The sequence below is a fragment of the Pseudophryne corroboree genome, chromosome 3 (assembly GCF_028390025.1).
Source record: "Pseudophryne corroboree isolate aPseCor3 chromosome 3, aPseCor3.hap2, whole genome shotgun sequence".
Taxonomy (NCBI): Eukaryota; Metazoa; Chordata; class Amphibia; order Anura; family Myobatrachidae; genus Pseudophryne; species Pseudophryne corroboree.
The window spans coordinates 774,508,595-774,531,265 of NC_086446.1; the positions used below are offsets into that span (position 1 = coordinate 774,508,595).

At 45.6% G+C, this 22,671-nt stretch overlaps 1 long non-coding RNA gene across 1 annotated transcript; it reads left to right on the forward strand.

Annotated features, from left to right (window-relative positions):
- Positions 1-4,212: 4,212 nt before the first annotated feature.
- LOC135058259 (uncharacterized) lies at positions 4,213-9,466 on the forward strand. Its single transcript, XR_010244711.1, has 3 exons — positions 4,213-4,336; positions 6,632-6,746; positions 9,366-9,466. It is a non-coding gene; the product is annotated as an uncharacterized LOC135058259 (long non-coding RNA).
- The last annotated feature ends 13,205 nt before the right edge of the window (positions 9,467-22,671 follow it).

A 22,671-nucleotide genomic window follows, 5' to 3' on the forward strand; every position in this document is an offset into this window, starting at 1 on the left:
GCTGAGAAAGTCTGCTTCCCAGTTGTCCACTCCGGGAATGAACACTGCTGACAGTGCTAACACATGATTTTCCGCCCATCGGAGAATCCTTGTGGCTTCTGCCATCGCCATCCTGCTTCTTGTGCCGCCCTGTCGGTTTACATGAGCGACCGCCGTGATGTTGTCTGACTGGATCAGCACCGGCCGGTGTTGAAGCAGGGGTCTAGCCCGACTTAGGGCATTGTAAATGGCCCTTAGTTCCAGAATATTTATGTGTAGGGAAGTCTCCTGACTTGTCCATAGTCCTTGGAAGTTTCTTCCCTGTGTGACTGCCCCCCAGCCTCGAAGGCTGGCATCCGTGGTCACCAGGACCCAATCCTGTATGCCGAATCTGCGGCCCTCTAGAAGATGAGCACTCTGCAGCCACCACAACAGCGACATCCTGGCCCTTGGAGACAGGGTTATCCGCCGATGCATCTGAAGATGCGACCCGGACCACTTGTCCAACAGATCCCACTGGAAGATCCTTGCATGGAACCTGCCGAATGGAATTTCTTCGTAAGAAGCTACCATCTTTCCCAGGTTTCGCGTGCATTGATGCACCGACACCTGTATTTGTATTAGGAGGTCTCTGTCTAGAGACGACAACTCCTTGAACTTCTCCTCCGGGAGAAACCCTTTTTTCTTGTTCTGTGTCCAGAACTATACCCAGGAACAGTAGACGCGTCGTAGGAACCAGCTGCGACTTTGGAATATTCAGAATCCAGCCGTGCTGTTGTAGCACTTCCCGAGATAGTGCTATTCCGACGAACAACTGCTCCCTGGACCTCGCCTTTATAAGGAGATCGTCCAAGTCTGGGATAATTATTTCGGCCATTACCTTGGTAAATACCCTCGGTGCCGGGGACAGACCAACGGCAACGCCTGGAATTGGTAATGACAAACCTGTACCACAATTTTGAGGTACTCCTGGTGAGGAGGGTAAATAGGTACATGCAGGTTAGCATCCTTGATGTCCAGTGATACCATGAAATTCTCCAGGCTTGCAATAATCGCCCTGAGCGATTCCATTTTGAACTTGAACCTTCGTATATAAGTGTTCAAGGATTTCAATTTTAGAATGGGTCTCACCGAACCGTCTGGTTTCGGTACCACAAACATTTTGGAATAGTAACCCCGGCCTTGTTGAAGGAGGGGTACCTTGATTTCACCTGCTGGAAGTACAGCTTGTGAATTGCCGCCAGTACTACCTCCCTTTCTCCGAGGGCAGCAGGCAAGACTGATGTGAGGTAACGGCGAGGGGGAGTCGCCTCGAACTCCAGCTTGTATCCCTGTGATACTACTTGCAGAACCTAGGGATCCACCTGTGGGCAAGCCCACTGGTCCCTGAAGTTCCCAAGACGCGCCCCCCACCGCACCTGTCTCCACCTGTGGAGCCCCAGCGTCATGCGGTGGACTCAGAGGAAGCGGGGGAAGATTTTTAATCCTGGGAACTGTCTGGTGCAGCTTTTTCCATCTTCCCTTGTCTTTGTGCAGAAAGGAAGCGCCTTTGACCCGCTTGCTTTTCTGAAGCCGAAAGGACTGTACCTGAAAATACTGTGCTTTCTTAGGCTGTGAGAAAACCTGAGGTAAAAAGTTTTCTTCCCAGCTGTTGCTGTGGATACGAGGTCCCAGAGACCATCCCCAAACAATTCCTCACCCTTATAAGGCAGAATCTCCATGTGCCTTTTAAAATCAGCATCACCTGTCCACTGCCGGGTCTCTAATACCCTCCTGGCAGAATGGACATTGCCTTAATTCTGGATGCCAGCCGGCAAATATCCCTCTGTGCATCCCTCATATATAAGACGACGTCTTTAAAATGCTCTATGTTAGCAAAATATTATCTCTGTCTAGGGTATTAATATTGACAGGGTATCAGACCACGCTGCAGCAGCACTATTCATGCTGAGGCAATTGCAGGTCTCAGTATAGTACCTGAGTGTGTATAAACAGACTTCAGGATAGCCTCCTGCTTTTTATCAGCAGGCTCCTTCAAAGTGGCCGTATCCTAAGACGGCAGTGCCACCTTTTTTGACAAACGTGTGAGCGCCTTATCCACCCTAGGGGATATCTCCCAACGTTACCTATCCCCTGGCGGGAAAGGGTACGCCATCAGAAACTTTTTAGAAATTACCAGTTTCTTATCGGGGGAACCCACGCTTCTTTACACACTTCATTCACTCATCTGATGGGGGAACAAAACACTGGCTGCTTTTTCTCCCCAAACATAAAACCCCTTTTATGTGGTACTTGGGTTCATGTCAGAAATGTGTAACACGTTTTTAATTGCCGAGATCATGCAACGGATGTTCCTAGTGGATTGTGTATATGTCTCAATCTCGTCGACACTGGAGTCAGACTCCGTGTCGACATCTGTGTCTGCCATCTGAGGTAACAGGCGTTTTTTGAGCCCCTGATGGCCTTTGAGACGCCTGGGCAGGCGCGGGCTGAGAAGCCGGCTGTCCCACAGCTGTTACGTCATCCAGCCTTTTATGTAAGGAGTTGACATTGTCGGTTAATACCTTCCACCTATCCATCCACTCTGATGTCGGCCCCACAGGGGGCGACATCCCATTTATCGGCCTCTACTCCGCCTCCACGTAACCTTCCTCATCCAACATGTCGACACAGTCGTACCGACACACCGCACACACACAGGGAATGCTCTGACTGAGGACAGGACCCCATAAAGTCCTTTGGGGAGACTGAGAGAGAGTATGCCAGCACACACCAGAGCGCTATATAATGCAGGGATTAACACTATAACAGTGATTTTTCCCCCAATAGCTGCTTGTATACACATATTGCGCCTAAATTTAGTGCCCCCCCTCTCTTTTTAACCCTTTGAGCCTTTGAGCCTGAAAACTACAGGGGAGAGCCTGGGGAGCTGTCTTCCAGCTGCACTGTGAAGAAAAAATGGCGCCAGTGTGCTGAGGGAGTTAGCCCCGCCCCTTTTTCGGTGGACTTTTCTCCCGCTTTTTTTAGGAATTCTGGCAGGGGTAATTTATCACATATATAGCCCTGGGACTATATATTGTGATGATTTGCCAGCCAAGGTGTTTATATTGCTGCTCGGGGCGCCCCCCCCCCCCAGCGCCCTGCACCCATCAGTGACCGGAGTGTGAGGTGTGCATGAGGAGCAATGGCGCACAGCTGCAGTGCTGTGCGCTACCTTGTTGAAGACCGAGGTCTTCTGCCGCCGATTTTCCGGACTACTTCTTGCTTCTGGCTCTGTAAGGGGGACGGCGGCGCGGCTCCGGGACCGAACGATCGAGGTCGGGTCCTGTGTTCGTTCCCTCTGGAGCTAATGGTGTCCAGTAGCCTAAGAAGCCCAAACTATCTCCAGTCAGGTAGGTTCGCTTCTTCTCCCCTTAGTCCCTCGCTGCAGTGAGTCTGTTGCCAGCAGATCTCACTGTAAAATAAAAAACCTAAAATATACTTTCTTTCTAGGAGCTCAGGAGAGCCCCTAGTGTGCATCCAGCTCAGCCGGGCACAAGATTCTAACTGAGGTCTGGAGGGGGGTCATGGTGGGAGGAGCCAGTGCACACCAGGTAGTCCTAAAGCTTTCTTTAGTTGTGCCCAGTCTCCTGCGGAGCCGCTATTCCCCATGGTCCTTACGGAGTCCCAGCATCCACTTAGGACGTCAGAGAAACTTCGTTATGCCGTGAGTAAAATACCAAACTTTTGAGCTAATTTACTTGACGCAGGCGCGCTGCGTACATTGCACATGCGCAGTTTGCGACTAATCGCTCCGTAGCGAAAAAAAATAACGAGCGAACAACTCGGAATGACCCCCGTTGATAGCAGGAAAATATGAACCCTAGTTACCAATTATGAGAAACCATCAAATATCAATCTCAAAACATTGATAAATTAGCATTTATAGACAGGGACACCCAGAGGATGTACAGTAAGTTGGGAGCAAATACCAAGACCTGGGCATGTCTGAGGACCCGTCTTGCCAGGGAGGTGCAGCCATGCCCAGAGGTGGCCTGGCTGTGCCCTCTGCTGCATGTAAAGAGAGCCCCGCTATTTGTCACCGGACATAGTCACGCCTCCACGTGCTTAGCAACACCTCCTAGCATCGGGCATGACAAATCTCAAGATGGCCCTGCTTAGAGATACCATTCCATTCTAGTAGGCAGATGATATTTGCATGTGAATAACATGTATCTCCATAGGGGGGACCAGCTACCTTAAATGAAATGTGCATTGGATTCCTGTTCTACTATCCGGACATCCCAATTGCTGCCTGCTGGAGTTACCAGGATATTCATCATGTGACGGACGCCCTGGGGCTGGAAAGGGCAGACAGGTGAGTTCCAGTTGACCCAATAGAAAGTGTATATTAATATATATTTTATTTGAAACCAGGGGACTTTCACAAGTTCATTTATTCTGTGGATTTAGCACAAATTGTATAGATATTAACAGTATAAGGGAAACAAATGGGCACTCCAGTTATACTAACCTCTCTATCAGGAGCAAGAACACAAAAATCACAAAAAGTGAAGAAACAGCGGGACCCGAGTAAATGTGTAATAAAAGGATAGTCTATTAGCAATAGGCAACATTGCAGTTCTCTGTGAATACTTTCCCAGCTTTATTTGGGGAAAGAGGGAACGGTCAGAGTCAGGGAAAAGAAGACATTGGTCTAATAACATCCAATTAGAATAGAGCTGGGGTGGAGTTAGGGTTTCATAAAGGTGCTGATCCTTGTGGGCGGGGCCATCGATGCTGGACATGGACAACTAGCGTGAGCTGTGTTACATTAGAACTAGCGATCGCTATGAGAGAATTGGATGAGTGTGTTTAAACATTGTCTGCTATCCTGACAAATAAACTAGTAATGTGTTGTGCTATGTTGAAGTTATCAGTTATATATCTATATACAGTACTGTAGTTATATATGCACTGTCATGGATATATATATATATATATATATATATATATATTAACAAGCATGTGCCCGCAAGGGGCTGTGTTGCACTCGCCCCCCTGTCGGGATTGTGCCAGTCGGGATCCCGGTGTCGGTATTCGACCGCCGGGATCCCGTCCGGCTTGATCTTGTACTGATCCCTATATACTGCTGCACCTGTGTATAATGCCCACTGTATATACTGCTGCACCTGTGTATAATGCCCACATGTATATACTGCACCTGTGTATAATGCCCACATGTATATACTGCTGCGCCTGTGTATAATGCCAACTTGTATATACTATTGCAACTGTGTATAAAGCCCACATGTATATACTGCTGCACCTGTGTATATTGCCCACATGTATATCCTGCTGCACCTGTGTATAATGCCCATATGTATATACTGCTGCACCTGTGTATAATGCCCTCGTGTATATACTGCTTCACCTGTGTATAATGCTCACGTGTATATACTGCTGCTCCTGTGTTTAATGCCCATATGTATATACTGCTGCACCTGTGTATAATGCCCATGTGTATATACTGCTACACCTGTGTATAATGCCCATATGTATATACTGCTGCACCTGTGTATAATGCCCACGTGTATATACTGCTTCACCTGTGTATAATGCTCACGTGTATATACTGCTGCTCCTGTGTATAATGCCCATATGTATATACTGCTGCACCTGTGTATAATGCCCATGTGTATATACTGCTACACCTGTGTATAATGCCCACATGTATGTACTGCTGCACCTGTATATAATGCCCACATGTATATACTGCTGCACCTGTGTATAATGCCCACATGTATATACTTCTGCACCTGTGTATAATGCCCACGTGTATATACTGCTGCTCCTGTGTATAATGCCCATATGTATATACTGCTGCACCTGTGTGTAATGCCCACATCTATATACTGTTGCACCTGTATATAATGCCCACATGTATATACTGCTGCACCTGTGTATAATGCTCACATGTATGTACTGCTGAACCTGTATATAATGCCCACATGTATGTACTATTGCACCTGTGTATAATGCCCACATGTATGTACTATTGCACCTGTGTATAATGCCCACATGTATATACTGCTGCACCTGTGTGTAATGCCCACATGTATATATACTGATGCACCTGTGTATAATGCCCACATGTATATACGGCTTCACCTGTGTATAATGCTCACGTGTATATACTGCTGCTCCTGTGTATAATGCCCATATGTATATACTGTTGCACCTGTGTATAATGGCCACATGTATATAATGCTGCACCTGTGTATAATGGCCACATGTATATAATGCTGCACCTGTGTATAATACCCACATGTATATACTGCTGCACCTGTGTATAATGCCCACATGTATATACTGCTGTGCCTGTGTATAATGCGAACATGTATATACTGCTGCACATATATTGTGTGTACATCTGGTTCTGGTACTAGCCAGTGCCTCCTCAGCCATTTACCTCACTGCATGCCACCCACTGGTCCCCAGTAGTACACAGAAGAGGTATGAGGCTTCTGTAAAACTTGCAAGAATAATATGGTGTGGAATGTATCTTTATATGAAGTTTTTATAATCATCTTGTTACATTACTTCTCAGTTGCCTTTAATCTATATTCCACACAACCCATCTCTCTATTGTGCCTCCTATGATCTCTTTCAGCATAATGGATGCTATCCTGAACATTGATAATGTGGAGTGGGACGATGAGAACAGAGAGATTGCCCAGAGAGCAGTCATTGAAGGGAATTTTCTTGTGATGGTTCAAAACCGAGCGGTGTGTATAACTTATCAACCAGCATTATCCATAGAGCCCTGTGGGTCTGAGAAGAGCTTTCCTATCTCTTACTGTGATGTGTAATGCTATCCATACTGTTTGCTACATCTATCGCTGTGGTTGGCAAAGCTTATATTACTAGTCACTGACAGTAATACACAAACAATTGGGGAAGTGAAAGAAGACGTGTCAGTAGGTGGGATGGATGATATAATGTACTATTTAGATCTTAGCCAAATGTTATCTGCCAACAGTTATTTTGTAAAAGCATTGCCTGGTGTCCGTGCTTTATCCCGCCCTGGTCTGGACCTATGGAAGGCATATGTTCACTGTCACTCTAAGTCAAGTCCCCAATTTAGCCATGACACACATGTTTTACATTGCTGTGTTTATCCATGCCTCAGTTGTTGTTGTTGTTGTTGTTGTTGTTGTTGTTGTTGTTAGATTTTGTATTTTAAATTGTATTCAGGGTTCCAAAGGGACAAAAATTACAACATGATACAGGACGAGTACAGACAATGGGGGTCTATTCATGAAGCAGTGATAAGTGTGGAGAAGTGAGCCAGTGGAGAAGTAGCCCATGGCAACCAATCAGCTGCTATGTATAATTTTATAGAATGCACTTGATAAATGTTACCTCATCACTGATTGGTTGCCATGGGCAACTTCTCCACTGGCACACTTCTATAGTCTTTTCACTGTTTCATGAATAGATCCCAGTGTGTAAATTCACAAAGCTACACCATTATAGTGCACATAATTAGATAGAGAAGCAAAAGGGAAGAGGGTCCTGCTCATAGGAGCTGACAGTCTATAAGGGATATGTTTGGACACAATGGGGAGAATAGGGCAGGGTTGCAAAATTACTGTATATGAAGGAGCAGTAAGCTAAAATGCAAAAAGAATGAGTTTTGAGAGCACTCTTGAAGGTTGGGAGGAGAGGACAGAAGTAGACGAGTCCAGGTAAGAGAGGTATATTTGGATGTTATCAGCATTAAGTCCAAAAAGCTTGCCAAGGGTAGACCTATAGAGGGAGAAGAGGGAGAAGAGACGGGGGCCAAGGAAAGGACCTTAGGGGACACTGATGGGAAGAGGAAGCAGAGGGGAATTGGAGATGGATGTGGACACAAAGAAGGAGCGATTGGAAAAGTGGGAGGTGAATCTGGAGAGAGTAGAGTCACAAAGCACTATGGAGTGGAAGATTTGGAGGAGTGGAGAATGGTGGTGTCAAATACTACTGTGAGGTCAAGAAGTAGAAGAATAGAAAACTGGATTTGTATTGGCCATGAGGAGGTCATCAGTGACCTTGATGAGGGCAACTTTAGTGGAATGAAGAACCTGAAAGCTAGACTTGAGATGGTATTGGAGGAAGTTGGAAAAGAGGAAAATGGTGAGGTGCTTGTATTCTACAAAGTCGAGGAGCATAAAGGCAAAGGTTAGAAGAAAGATGGGACAGTAGATACAGAGGAAGAAAGCATCAAGAGAGGGTTCTTAGGATTTGGGTAGACTAGGGCATGCAAAAAGTATGAAGGGAGGGTGCAAGGAGAGATAAGTTGGCCAGGAATGTATTGTTGGAGCATGCTTCAGGGACAAAGGCTCTGAGGAGGGTGGAGGGAATGGGTCAGGTGGAGAGTGCAGAGGAGTGCAAAGACTTGAGCTCCAGAGTCTAGGGTGAAGGAGGACAATGTGGGCAGCCCCATGGGAAGGGAGGGGGAGGTGGAGGTGGAGCCTGGAGTGATAAGATGCTATGCTATAAGAACTTCATTATGGCGGTATAATGGGTCGGAAAATCAAGCACACTGAAGAAGGATGGAAGGGGGAGTGAGTACAGAGGGAGTTGAAGGTAACAATGGTAACAAAGAGGATTGCAGGTCTGGAGGAGATGAGGGCATTTCAGTAGGATTGTTTAGTGAGTGAAGAGTGGAGTAATAGGATGATAGAATGAACTTGAAGTGAAGAAAGTCAGCTTGAGAACTTAACTAACTTCAGAGGTGCTCTAAAGTGGGTCACCGTATAATGTCAAGGTTGGGGACGGGACTGTCAAAGATTGATGGTAACAGTTGTAGCTGCAGAGTCCAGGGCAGTAGTGAATGCTTGGTCATAAATGAAGATAGCTTGGTCATGGCAGGTGAAAGCAGTAATGGAGGCGATAAAGGAGTTTAGAGAGAGAAAAAACTGGTGGGGTCAAGGACATTAAGAATCTACCTTGTATAAGTGGACTTAAGGTAGAGAAGAGTAGGTGATAGACAGATGAAGGAGTTGTTGAACAATACAGAGATGCAAGAAATCCAGGTTAGGGGACTGATTGTTGATATGAGAGCGGTAGGTGGTCCATTGAGACAGGCCAAAAGAGAATAGAACTTTAGAGGTGACAGGTGCATCATCAGGATAATAAAGTCCTCCAGGATGAAGGATGGAGGGTGGAGGAGAGAAACTAGAGAAATCAGGTGGAGAAGGTATCCAGTATTTAGTAGACTGAGCGATAAAAATGGAAAAGTTCCTGTGACTTCAATGGCCATATGCAGCCACCTTACAAACAATTGGGCTCATTGTAGATGACTAGCCTGTGTATGGTCATGCTTTTTCATTCTATGTCTCATCTTATTGTTTTTACTGCAGGGGAAAAGAGTGAATGAGACATGTCCTACACCACCGATCTCTCTCCCCATTCCTTACCCTTGTGATGAAGACACCCCCTGAATAAAATGCATGAACACTAATGGAGCTCCGGTTATCTGTAAAGTGGATGTAGTTTCCTAGATCATTGAAATGACTTTTGTTTTACTCCGTGGTGCAAGTTAGGAGAGAAATTTCCTGCATGACATGTTTTGTATGATAAATTAGGGGCTTAAAACAAAATGTTCTGAAAAATACATATAATATAATATGGATCTCTTAAGACGTAGACAAAACATGTCAAAATCTGGAATAGTTAAAAATGTATAATTATTTGCAGTCAAATAAAGAGGAACGGTGGGATTCTAATACTCTATACGAGCTTAGAGAGCAGAAAGTTCAATTTCACTACAAATCAGCATAGCCAGCAGGGCCAGATTAACAATGGGTGAATGGGACTACAGATACAGGCCTCTACATAAAAATAGGCCCATGGTCATGATAGCATGATTACTCTATGACCAGACACCCAGCTGGGCCATTTTGACGGCCATGTATCATAAGTGTTAAAATTGAATTTCAATTTTCCTCACAAAAACTATGCAACTTTTCTACAGTTATGTATTTAGTGAGACAGTATAGTATGGGGATGTACACGCCCACATGGCAATGGCCCCACCCACAAAGAACCGGTCACAGCTCCTCCCCTTCTCATAATAGGTGATTGATCACTTTCAGCCCCAGGTAACAATTAGGACATTAGATAGATAGATAGATAGATAGATAGATAGATAGATAGATAGATTAGATAGATAGATTAGATAGATAGATAGATAGATAGATAGATAGATAGATAGATAGATAGATAGATAGATAGATAGATAGATAGATAGATGAGAATTATATTTACATTTGCATCTTTTTCTTGATCCGTTGTCAATAATTCTAGAATTAGAAGCTATTACAAAGAATCCTAAACACTGAAGAAACCAATAACCGGGTGATTCCAAAAAAATTGAAAATCACACCAATTTGTAAAGCAGAAGTTCTCAAATTCCATCCTCAAGGCGTACAGGTATTAAAGATATCCAGGGCTCAGCATGGATTGTTAAATCAAATTGACTGAGATACTAATTATTTCACCTGTGGCCAAGCATGGATAAACTTAAAACCTGGACCATTGGGATGCCTTGAGAACTGTATGTGATAACCTCTGGAATATGGTGAAACAGTATGTCCTTACTCACCTACATGGCATACCATGGATAGCTTTTTTTAGACACAGGATTGTAGTGTACGGGGGGGGGTGGGGGGGAGGGGTAGAATTTTTATTTTTTGGTAATCATGGCAGTTTACATTTACACAGTGTTGTGTGGTGGGATGCCTGGGGTGGCCCAAACATATTGGCCGCCGGTCTAGCATTTTTATCAAACTTGCTTCCTTGCCGTCCTGCTATAGCGTACAGATCTACTAGTGCTGTACAGAGTAAGTGTGCTTTGTGCTTTTATTAAGTTAGCAGTGTGACACAAATTCAATAAAAAAATGACTGTGTGACGGACACGTGAAGTGGTAAGGGCAGCATTAATGTTTGCCAGTGTGTGACAAAGGAGCATGAATAAAGATGTAAGAGAGACAAACAAGGGTTTTTGATGCACAAAACATCAATATTAGTTAAAAAAAATTCAATTCAAAGCTTTGTGGTAGACTGTAACAAAAATGTTGGTATTTACAATATTGTCCCTTGATAAGTTTTTTCGGAAAGCTATTAAAGATGTATTATTCTGTAGTGTGTCATAAACTACCATGTCAACCACAGTGACATGGCCTTCAGTAGGAGCAGAGAGACTTTCCAGCATTCCTCTGAGCTCTGTCTGCTCTGTGTACTGTAAACTTACAGTGATATGTTTAGCTACCTATAGAGAGATTTTGAAAAGGAAACAGTGATTTGTAGTAGCAGGGCTAATAAAAATTATGCATGCTTAAAAGGGACTTAACTTTCAATTGAAAGAAAACCCTAATTGTTATACTTTTATAAATAAGTCCCCTGGGAGAGGCTAACACACTTAAGTCCATGAACGTACAGAAGTTACACATGCTGGCTGCTATCCAGCAGTATGAAAAACGTTCAGTTATATTGTCAATCATAGCAAAGGCTTTATGGCTGTGAACAAGCAGACAGTGTCATTGAGATGACATCAAGCCCAATGCACATGTTGGATGTTCTCAGCCCCTGATAACACTTCACTAGACACTAGAGATGAGTGGGTTCGGTTCTCAGAGAACCGAACCCCCGTGAACTTCACGTCCCGAGCCCGGATCCAAGCCTGGCTTGGGACTTCCCGCCAGACTCAGAAGCCAGAACGAGGCAAAACGTCATCATCCCGCTGTCGGATTCTCACGGGTTTTGGATTCCATATAAGGAGCCGCGCGTCGCCGCCAGTTTCACTCCAGAATTGGAGAGTGTAGGAGGGAAAGTGGGGTGGCGATTCCAGTGCTGTCTTGTGCTGCTCAGTCCAGTGTAGTATCTTATGCTGCATCAGTCCAGTCACAGTGGTGGTGTCCTCTGCTGCCATATGTCCAGTGTAGCTGTATAAGTCCAGTGCAGTGGTGCTGTGTTGTGTTTTCCTGCATCAGTACAGTGGTAGAGTCTTGTCCTGCATCAGTCCAGTCACAGTGGTGGTGTCCTCTCCTGTCATATGTCCAGTGCTGCTATATAAGTCTAGTCCATTGCAGTGGTGCTGTGTTTTCCTGCATCAGTACAGTGGTGATGTCCCTGTGCTGCTGTATAAGCCATGGGGTACTGACATATAAGTCTTGGGGTACTGCCGTATAAGTCTTGGGGTACTGCCGTATAAGTCTAAAGGTACTGCCGTATAATTCCAGAGATACTGCCGTATATGTCCAGTGGTACTGCCATATAATTCCAGTGATACTGTTGTACATGTCCAGTGGTACTGCCGTATAAATCCAGTGGTACTGCCGTATAACTCCAGTCCAGTGATACTGCCGTATATGTCCAGTGGTACTGCCCTATAATTCCAGTGCTACTGCCATATAATTCCAGTAAAACAGCCGTATATGTCAGTGGTACTGCCGTATAAGTCCAGTGATACTGTCGTATATATGTCCACTGGTACTGCCGTATAAATCCAGTGGTACTGCCGTATAAGTCCAGTGAAACTGCCGTATAATTCCAGTGATAGTGCAATATAAGTCCAGTGGTACTGCATATAATTCCAGTGATACTGCCATATACTGCCATATATGTCCAGTGGTACTGCCGTATAAATCCAGTGGTACTGCCGTATAACTCCAGTCCAGTGATACCGGCGTATATGTCCAGTGGTACTGCCGTATAAGTCCTGTGAAACTGCCGTATAATTCCAGTGATAGTGCACTATAAATCCAGTGGTACTGCCATATAATTCCAGTGATACTGCCGTATATGTCCAGTGGTACTGCCCTATAAGTCCAGTGGTACTTCCATATAATTCCAGTGATACTGCCGTATATGTCCAGTGGTACTGCCATATAAATCCAGTGGTACTGCCATATAATTCCAGTATTACTGCCGTATATGTCCAGTGGTACTGCTGTATAAATCCAGTGGTACTGCCGTATAATTCCAGTCCAGTGGTACTGCCGTATAAGTCCAGTGGTACTGCCATATAAATCCAGTCCAGTGATACTGCCGTATAAGTCCAGTGGTACTGCCATATAAATCTAGTCCAGTGGTACTGCCCTATAAGTCCAGTGGTACTACCATATAATTCCAGTTATACTGCTGTATATGTCCAGTAGTACTGGCGTATAAATCCAGCGGTACTGCCATATAAATCCAGTCCAGTGATACTACCATATAAGTCCAGTGGTACTGATGTATAAGTCCAGTGATACTGCTGTATATGTCCAGTGTTACTGCTGTATAAGTCCAGTGGTACTGCCGTATAAGTCCAGTAAAACTGCCGTATAATTCCAGTGATAGTGCAGTATAAATCCAGTGGTACTGCCATATAATTCCAGAGATACTGCCGTATATGTACAGTGGTACTGCCCTATAAGTCCAGTGGTACTGCCATATAATTCCAGTGATACTGCCGTATATGTCCAGTGGTACTGCCATATAAGTCCAGTGCTACTGCCATATAATTCCAGTATTACTGCTGTATATGTCCAGTGGTACTGCCGTATAAGTCCATTGATACTGCCATATAATTCCAGTGATACTGCCGTATATGTCCAGTGGTACTGCCATATAAATCCAGTGGTACTGCCATATAATTCCAGTATTACTGCCGTATATGTCCAGTGGCATTGCTGTATAAATCCAGTGGTACTGCGGTATAATTCCACTCCAGTGATACTGCCTTATAAGTCCAGTGGTACTGCCGTATAAATCTAGTCCAGTGGTACTGCCCTATACGTCCAGTGGTACTGCCCTATACGTCCAGTGGTACTGCCATATAATTCCAGTGATACTGCCGTATATGTCCAGTGGTACTGCCGTATAAATCCAGTCCAGTGATACTGCCTTATAAATCCAGTGGTACTGCCATATAAATCCAGTATAGTGATACTACCGTATAAGTCCAGTGGTACTGCCATATAAATACAGTCCAGTGGTACTACCGTATAAGTCCAGTGGAACTGCTGTATAATTCCAGTGGTACTGCCATATAATTCCAGTGATACTGCTGTATATGTCCAGTGGTACTGCCATATAAGTCCAGTCGAACTTGCGTATAAGTCCAGTGGTACTGCCATATAATTCCAGTGATACTGCTGTATATGTCCAGTGGTACTGCCATATAATTTCAGTGATACTGCTGTATATGTCCAGTAGTACTGCCATATAAGTCCAGTGATACTGCCGTATATGTCCAGTGGTATTGCCTTATTAGTCCAGTGGTACTGCCATATAATTCCAGTCATACTGCGTAGAAGTCTAGTGATACTGCCGTATAAGTACAGTGATACTACCGTATAAGTACAGTGATACTGCTGTATAATTCCAGTGATTCTACCGGATAAATCCGGTGGTACTGCCATATAATTCAAGTGATACTGCCGTATACTGTATGTCCAGTGGTACTGCCATATAGGTCCAGTGGTACTGTCCTGTGCTGTATATTATTTACTCCAAATAAAGGAGTTATTAATATTTGATCCAAATAATTTTAACAGGGTTTTCCCTGTGTGGTGTAGGGGTACGCTCTCCTGTGCTGCATATTGTGTTATATAACTCCAGAAAAATAATGGAGAACAAAATTTTGTAGGATAAAATAGGGAAAGATCAAGAACTACTTCCTCCTAGTGCTGAAGCTGCTGCCACTAGTCATGACATAGACATTGAAATGCCATCAACATCGTCTGCCAAGGCCGATACCCAATATGATAGTAGAGGGCATGTAAAATACAAAAAGCCAAAGTACAGTAAAAAGACCCCAAAAAATAAATTTAAATCGTCTGAGGAGAAACGTAAACTTGCCAATATGCCATTTACGACACGGAGTGGCAAGGAACGGCTAAGGCCCTAGCCCAGCCTTTTTCAACAGGTGTGCCGCGGCACACTAGTGTGCCGCAGGCAGTTGCCAGGTGTGCCGCCACCGCAGCCCACCAGAGATGCCCGCCTCCTGCCGTCGTCCGTACAAAGACCCGGCGCCGCCGCCCGCACACAGTCCCGGCACTGCCGCCCGCACACAGTCCCGGCACTGCCGCCCGCACACAGACCCGGCACTGCCGCCCGCCCACAGAACCGCGGCAGCCGCCAGGCAGATGTAACTGTGCTCACCGGTCAACGCTGCACTTCCGCATCAGCCAGCCCGCACGCTGCGTTCTCCCCGCCTGCAGTGCACACACACACTCTGTGCTGCTCCTGCTCCATGCTGCCTTCTCGCCCCAGCGCTCCTCACTTCTCCCCACTGAGAGGGAAAGAGTTAAGGTTAGAAATAAATATATATATATATATATTAGAGATGAGCGCCTGAAATTTTTCGGGTTTTGTGTTTTGGTTTTGGGTTCGGTTCCGCGGCCGTGTTTTGGGTTCGAACGCGTTTTGGCAAAACCTCACCGAATTTTTTTTGTCGGATTCGGGTGTGTTTTGGATTCGGGTGTTTTTTTCAAAATACACTAAAAAACAGCTTAAATCATAGAATTTGGGGGTCATTTTGATCCCAAAGTATTATTAACCTCAAAAACCATAATTTACACTCATTTTCAGTCTATTCTGAATACCTCACACCTCACAATATTATTTTTAGTCCTAAAATTTGCACCGAGGTCGCTGTGTGAGTAAGATAAGCGACCCTAGTGGCCGACACAAACACCGGGCCCATCTAGGAGTGGCACTGCAGTGTCACGCAGGATGTCCCTTCCAAAAAACCCTCCCCAAACAGCACATGACGCAAAGAAAAAAAGAGGCGCAATGAGGTAGCTGTGTGAGTAAGATTAGCGACCCTAGTGGCCGACACAAACACCGGGCCCATCTAGGAGTGGCACTGCAGTGTCACGCAGGATGGCCCTTCCAAAAAACCCTCCCCAAACAGCACATGACGCAAAGAAAAAAAGAGGCGCAATGAGGTAGCTGTGTGAGTAAGATTAGCGACCCTAGTGGCCGACACAAACACCGGGCCCATCTAGGAGTGGCACTGCAGTGTCACGCAGGATGGCCCTTCCAAAAAACCCTCCCCAAACAGCACATGACGCAAAGAAAAAAAGAGGCGCAATGAGGTAGCTGTGTGAGTAAGATTAGCGACCCTAGTGGCCGACACAAACACCGGGCCCATCTAGGAGTGGCACTGCAGTGTCACGCAGGATGTCCCTTACAAAAAACCCTCCCCAAACAGCACATGACGCAAAGAAAAAAAGAGGCGCAATGAGGTAGCTGACTGTGTGAGTAAGATTAGCGACCCTAGTGGCCGACACAAACACCGGGCCCATTTAGGAGTGGCACTGCAGTGTCACGCAGGATGTCCCTTCCAAAAAACCCTCCCCAATCAGCACATGATGCAAAGAAAAAGAAAAGAAAAAAGAGGTGCAAGATGGAATTGTCCTTGGGCCCTCCCACCCACCCTTATGTTGTATAAACAAAACAGGACATGCACACTTTAACCAACCCATCATTTCAGTGACAGGGTCTGCCACACGACTGTGACTGATATGACGGGTTGGTTTGGACCCCTCCCAAAAAAGAAGCAATTAATCTCTCCTTGCACAAACTGGCTCTACAGAGGCAAGATGTCCACCTCATCATCTCCCTCCGATATATCACCGTGTACATCCCCCTCCTCACAGATTATCAATTCGTCCCCACTGGAATCCACCATCTCAGCTCCCTGTGTACTTTGTGGAGGCAATTGCTGCTGGTCAATGTCTCCGCGGAGGAATTGATTATAATTCATTTTAATGAACATCATCTTCTCCACATTTTCTGGATGTAACCTCGTACGCCGATTGCTGACAAGGTGAGCGGCGGCACTAAACACTCTTTCGGAGTACACACTTGTGGGAGGGCAACTTAGGTAGAATAAAGCCAGTTTGTGCAAGGGCCTCCAAATTGCCTCTTTTTCCTGCCAGTATAAGTACGGACTGTGTGACGTGCCTACTTGGATGCGGTCACTCATATAATCCTCCACCATTCTATCAATGTTGAGAGAATCATATGCAGTGACAGTAGACGACATGTCCGTAATCGTTGTCAGGTCCTTCAGTCCGGACCAGATGTCAGCATCAGCAGTCGCTCCAGACTGCCCTGCATCACCGCCAGCGGGTGGGCTCGGAATTCTGAGCCTTTTCCTCGCACCCCCAGTTGCGGGAGAATGTGAAGGAGGAGATGTTGACAGGTAGCGTTACGCTTGACTTGACAATTTTGTCACCAGCAGGTCTTTCAACCCCAGCAGACTTGTGTCTGCCGGAAAGAGAGATCCAAGGTAGGCTTTAAATCTAGGATCGAGCACGGTGGCCAAAATGTAGTGCTCTGATTTCAACAGATTGACCACCCGTGAATCCTTGTTAAGCGAATTAAGGGCTCCATCCACAAGTCCCACATGCCTAGCGGAATCGCTCCGTGTTAGCTCCTCCTTCAATGTCTCCAGCTTCTTCTGCAAAAGCCTGATGAGGGGAATGACCTGACTCAGGCTGGCAGTGTCTGAACTGACTTCACGTGTGGCAAGTTCAAAGGGCATCAGAACCTTGCACAACGTTGAAATCATTCTCCACTGCGCTTGAGACAGGTGCATTCCACCTACTATATCGTGCTCAATTGTATAGGCTTGAATGGCCTTTTGCTGCTCCTCCAACCTCTGAAGCATATAGAGGGTTGAATTCCACCTCGTTACCACTTCTTGCTTCAGATGATGGCAGGGCAGGTTCAGTAGTTTTTGGTGGTGCTCCAGTCTTCTGTACGTGGTGCCTGTACGCCGAAAGTGTCCCGCAATTCTTCTGGCCACCGACAGCATCTCTTGCACGCCCCTGTCGTTTTTTTTAAAATTCTGCACCACCAAATTCAAGGTATGTGCAAAACATGGGACGTGCTGGAATTTGCCCATATTTAATGCACACACAATATTGCTGGCGTTGTCCGATGCCACAAATCTACAGGAGAGTCCAATTGGGGTAAGCCATTCCGCGATGATCTTCCTCAGTTGCCGTAAGAGGTTTTCAGCTGTGTGCGTATTCTGGAAAGCGGTGATACAAAGCGTAGCCTGCCTAGGAAAGAGTTGGCGTTTGCGAGATGCTGCTACTGGTGCCGCCGCTGCTGTTCTTGCGGCGGGAGTCCATACTTCTACCCAGTGGGCTGTCACAGTCATATAGTCCTGACCCTGCCCTGCTCCACTTGTCCACATGTCCGTGGTTAAGTGGACATTGGGCACAACTGCATTTTTTAGGACACTGGTGAGTCTTTTTCTGACGTCCGTGTACATTCTCGGTATCGCCTGCCTAGAGAAGTGGAACCTAGATGGTATTTGGTAACGGGGGCACACTGCCTCAATAAATTGTCTAGTTCCCTGTGAACTAACGGCGGATACCGGACGCACGTCTAACACCAACATAGTTGTCAAGGCCTCAGTTATCCGCTTTGCAGCAGGATGACTGCTGTGATATTTCATCTTCCTCGCAAAGGACTGTTGAACAGTCAATTGCTTACTGGAAGTAGTACAAGTGGGCTTACGACTTCCCCTCTGGGATGACCATCGACTCCCAGCAGCAACAACAGCAGCGCCAGCAGCAGTAGGCGTTACACGCAAGGATGCATCGGAGGAATCCCAGGCAGGAGAGGAATCGTCAGAATTGCCAGTGACATGGCCTGCAGGACTATTGGCATTCCTGGGGAAGGAGGAAATTGACACTGAGGGAGTTGGTGGGGTGGTTTGCGTGAGCTTGGTTACAAGAGGAAGGGATTTACTGGTCAGTGGACTGCTTCCGCTGTCACCCAAAGTTTTTGAACTTGTCACTGACTTATTATGAATGCGCTGCAGGTGACGTATAAGGGAGGATGTTCCGAGGTGGTTAACGTCCTTACCCCTACTTATTACAGCTTGACAAAGGGAACACACGGCTTGACACCTGTTGTCCGCATTTCTGTTGAAATACCTCCACACCGAAGAGCTGATTTTTTTGGTATTGTCACCTGGCATGTCAACGGCCATATTCCTCCCACGGACAACAGGTGTCTCCCCGGGTGCCTGACTTAAACAAACCACCTCACCATCAGAATCCTCCTGGTCAATTTCCTCCCCAGCGCCAGCAACACCCATATCCTCCTCATCCTGGTGTACTTCAACACTGACATCTTCAATCTGACTATCAGGAACTGGACTGCGGGTGCTCCTTCCAGCACTTGCAGGGGGCGTGCAAATGGTGGAAGGCGCATGCTCTTCACGTCCAGTGTTGGGAAGGTCAGGCATCGCAACCGACACAATTGGACTCTCCTTGTGGATTTGGGATTTCGAAGAATGCACAGTTCTTTGCTGTGCTGCTTTTGCCAGCTTGAGTCTTTTCATTTTTCTAGCGAGAGGCTGAGTGCTTCCATCCTCATGTGAAGCTGAACCACTAGCCATGAACATAGGCCAGGGCCTCAGCCGTTCCTTGCCACTCCGTGTCGTAAATGGCATATTGGCAAGTTTACGCTTCTCCTCCGACAATTTTATTTTAGGTTTTGGAGTCCTTTTTTTTCTGATATTTGGTGTTTTGGATTTGACATGCTCTGTACTATGACATTGGGCATCGGCCTTGGCAGACGACGTTGCTGGCATTTCATCGTCTCGGCCATGACTAGTGGCAGCAGCTTCAGCACGAGGTGGAAGTGGATCTTGATCTTTCCCTAATTTTGGAACCTCAACATTTTTGTTCTCCATATTTTAATAGGCACAACTAAAAGGCACCTCAGGTAAACAATGGAGATGGATACTAGTATACAATTATGGACTGCCTGCCGAGTGCAGACACAGAGGTAGCCACAGCCGTGAACTACCGTACTGTACTGTGTCTGCTGCTAATATAGACTGGTTGATAAAGAGATGTCTATGTAACTATGTATGTATAAAGAAGAAAGAAAAAAAAACCACGGTTAGGTGGTATACAATTATGGACGGACTGCCTGCCGAGTGCAGACACAGAGGTAGCCACAGCCGTGAACTACCGTACTGTACTGTGTCTGCTGCTAATAATATAGACTGGTTGATAAAGAGATGTCGTAGTAGTATGTATGTATAAAGAAGAAAGAAAAAAAAAACACGGTTAGGTGGTATACAATTATGGACGGACTGCCTGCCGAGTGCAGACACAGAGGTAGCCACAGCCGTGAACTACCGTACTGTACTGTGTCTGCTGCTAATATAGACTGGTTGATAAAGAGATGTCTATGTAACTATGTATGTATAAAGAAGAAAGAAAAAAAAACCACGGTTAGGTGGTATACAATTATGGACGGACTGCCTGCCGAGTGCAGACACAGAGGTAGCCACAGCCGTGAACTACCGTACTGTACTGTGTCTGCTGCTAATATAGACTGGTTGATAAAGAGATGTCTATGTAACTATGTATGTATAAAGAAGAAAGAAAAAAAAACCACGGTTAGGTGGTATACAATTATGGACGGACTGCCTGCCGAGTGCAGACACAGAGGTAGCCACAGCCGTGAACTACCGTACTGTACTGTGTCTGCTGCTAATATAGACTGGTTGATAAAGAGATGTCTATGTAACTATGTATGTATAAAGAAGAAAGAAAAAAAAAACACGGTTAGGTGGTATACAATTATGGACGGACTGCCTGCCGAGTGCAGACACAGAGGTAGCCACAGCCGTGAACTACCGTACTGTACTGTGTCTGCTGCTAATATAGACTGGTTGATAAAGAGATGTCGTAGTAGTATGTATGTATAAAGAAGAAAAAAAAACCACGGTTAGGTGGTATTACAATTATGGACGGACTGCCTGCCGAGTGCAGACACAGAGGTAGCCACAGCCGTGAACTACCGTACTGTGTCTGCTGCGACTGGATGATAAATGATATAAAAAATATATATATATCACTACTGCAGCCGGACAGGTATATATTATATATTATATAATGACGGACCTGCTGGACACTGTCTGTCAGCAGAATGAGTTTTATTTTTATAGAATAAAAAAAACAACAACACACAAGTGAAGTCACACGACGAGTGTTTAACTTTTTCAGGCAATCACAATATAAGTATACTACTAACTATACTGGTGGTCAGTGTGGTCAGGTCACTGGTCAGTCACACTGGCAGTGGCACTCCTGCAGCAAAAGTGTGCACTGTTTAATTTTAATATAATATTATGTACTCCTGGCTCCTGCTATAACCTATAACTGGCACTGCAGTGCTCCCCAGTCTCCCCCACAATTATAAGCTGTGTGAGCTGAGCAGTCAGACAGATATATAATATATATAGATGATGCAGCACACTGGGCTGAGCCTGAGCAGTGCACACAGATATGGTATGTGACTGAGTCACTGTGTGTATCGCTTTTTTCAGGCAGAGAACGGATATATTAAATAAACTGCACTGTCTGGTGGTCACTCACTATATAATATTATGTACTCCTGGCTCCTGCTATAACCTATAACTGGCACTGCAGTGCTCCCCAGTCTCCCCCACAATTATAAGCTGTGTGAGCTGAGCAGTCAGACAGATATATAATATATATAGATGATGCAGCACACTGGGCTGAGCCTGAGCAGTGCACACAGATATGGTATGTGACTGAGTCACTGTGTGTATCGCTTTTTTCAGGCAGAGAACGGATATATTAAATAAACTGCACTGTCTGGTGGTCACTCACTAGTAAACTCTCTGCACTCTCTACACTTCTACAGTACTCCTCCTAGTCCTAAGCTCCAGTAAATCTCTCTCTCTTATAATCTAAATGGAGAGGACGCCAGCCACGTCCTCTCCCTATCAATCTCAATGCACGTGTGAAAATGGCGGCGACGCGCGGCTCCTTATATAGAATCCGAGTCTCGCGAGAATCCGACAGCGTCATGATGACGTTCGGGCGCGCTCGGGTTAACCGAGCAAGGCGGGAGGATCCGAGTCTGCTCGGACCCGTGAAAAAAACCATGAAGTTCGGGCGGGTTCGGATTCAGAGAAACCGAACCCGCTCATCTCTAATATATATATGTGTGTGTGTGTATATATATAACATTAATGTGCGAGAAATTACTATGGTGGGGGGCAGGTGTGTGGAATGACAATGAGTGGCAGGTATGTATAATTACTATGGGTGGGACAGGTGTAAGGAATTACAATGGAGGCATGTGTGTGGCTTGACTATGGGGGGGCAGGTGTGTGGAATTAGAATGGGCATGTGTGTATAATTACTATGGGGGCAGGTGTGTGGCATTAATATAAATCTGTTTTATTACTGCTGGGCCAATGTGTGCTATTACTGCGGGGCCAAAAAAACTGATGGTGTGCCTTGGCAATTTAAACATTTTGTTTAGTGTGCCACGAATTTAAAAAGGTTGAAAATCACTGCCCTAGCCTATGTTCATGACTAGTGGTTCAGCTTCACATGACGATGGAAGCCCTCATCCTCCCGCTAGAAAAATGAAAAGAGTTAAGCTGGCAAAAGCACAGCAAAGAACTGTGCATTCTAAGATGGTATCACAAATCCTCAAGGAGAGTCCAAGTGTGTCAGCGGTTGCGATGCCTGACCTTCCCAACACTGGATGGGAAGAGGTGGCTCCTTCCACCATTTGCACGCCCTCTGCAAGTGCTGGAAGGAGCACCCACAGTTCAGTTTCTGATATTCAAATTGAAGATGTCACTGTTGAAGT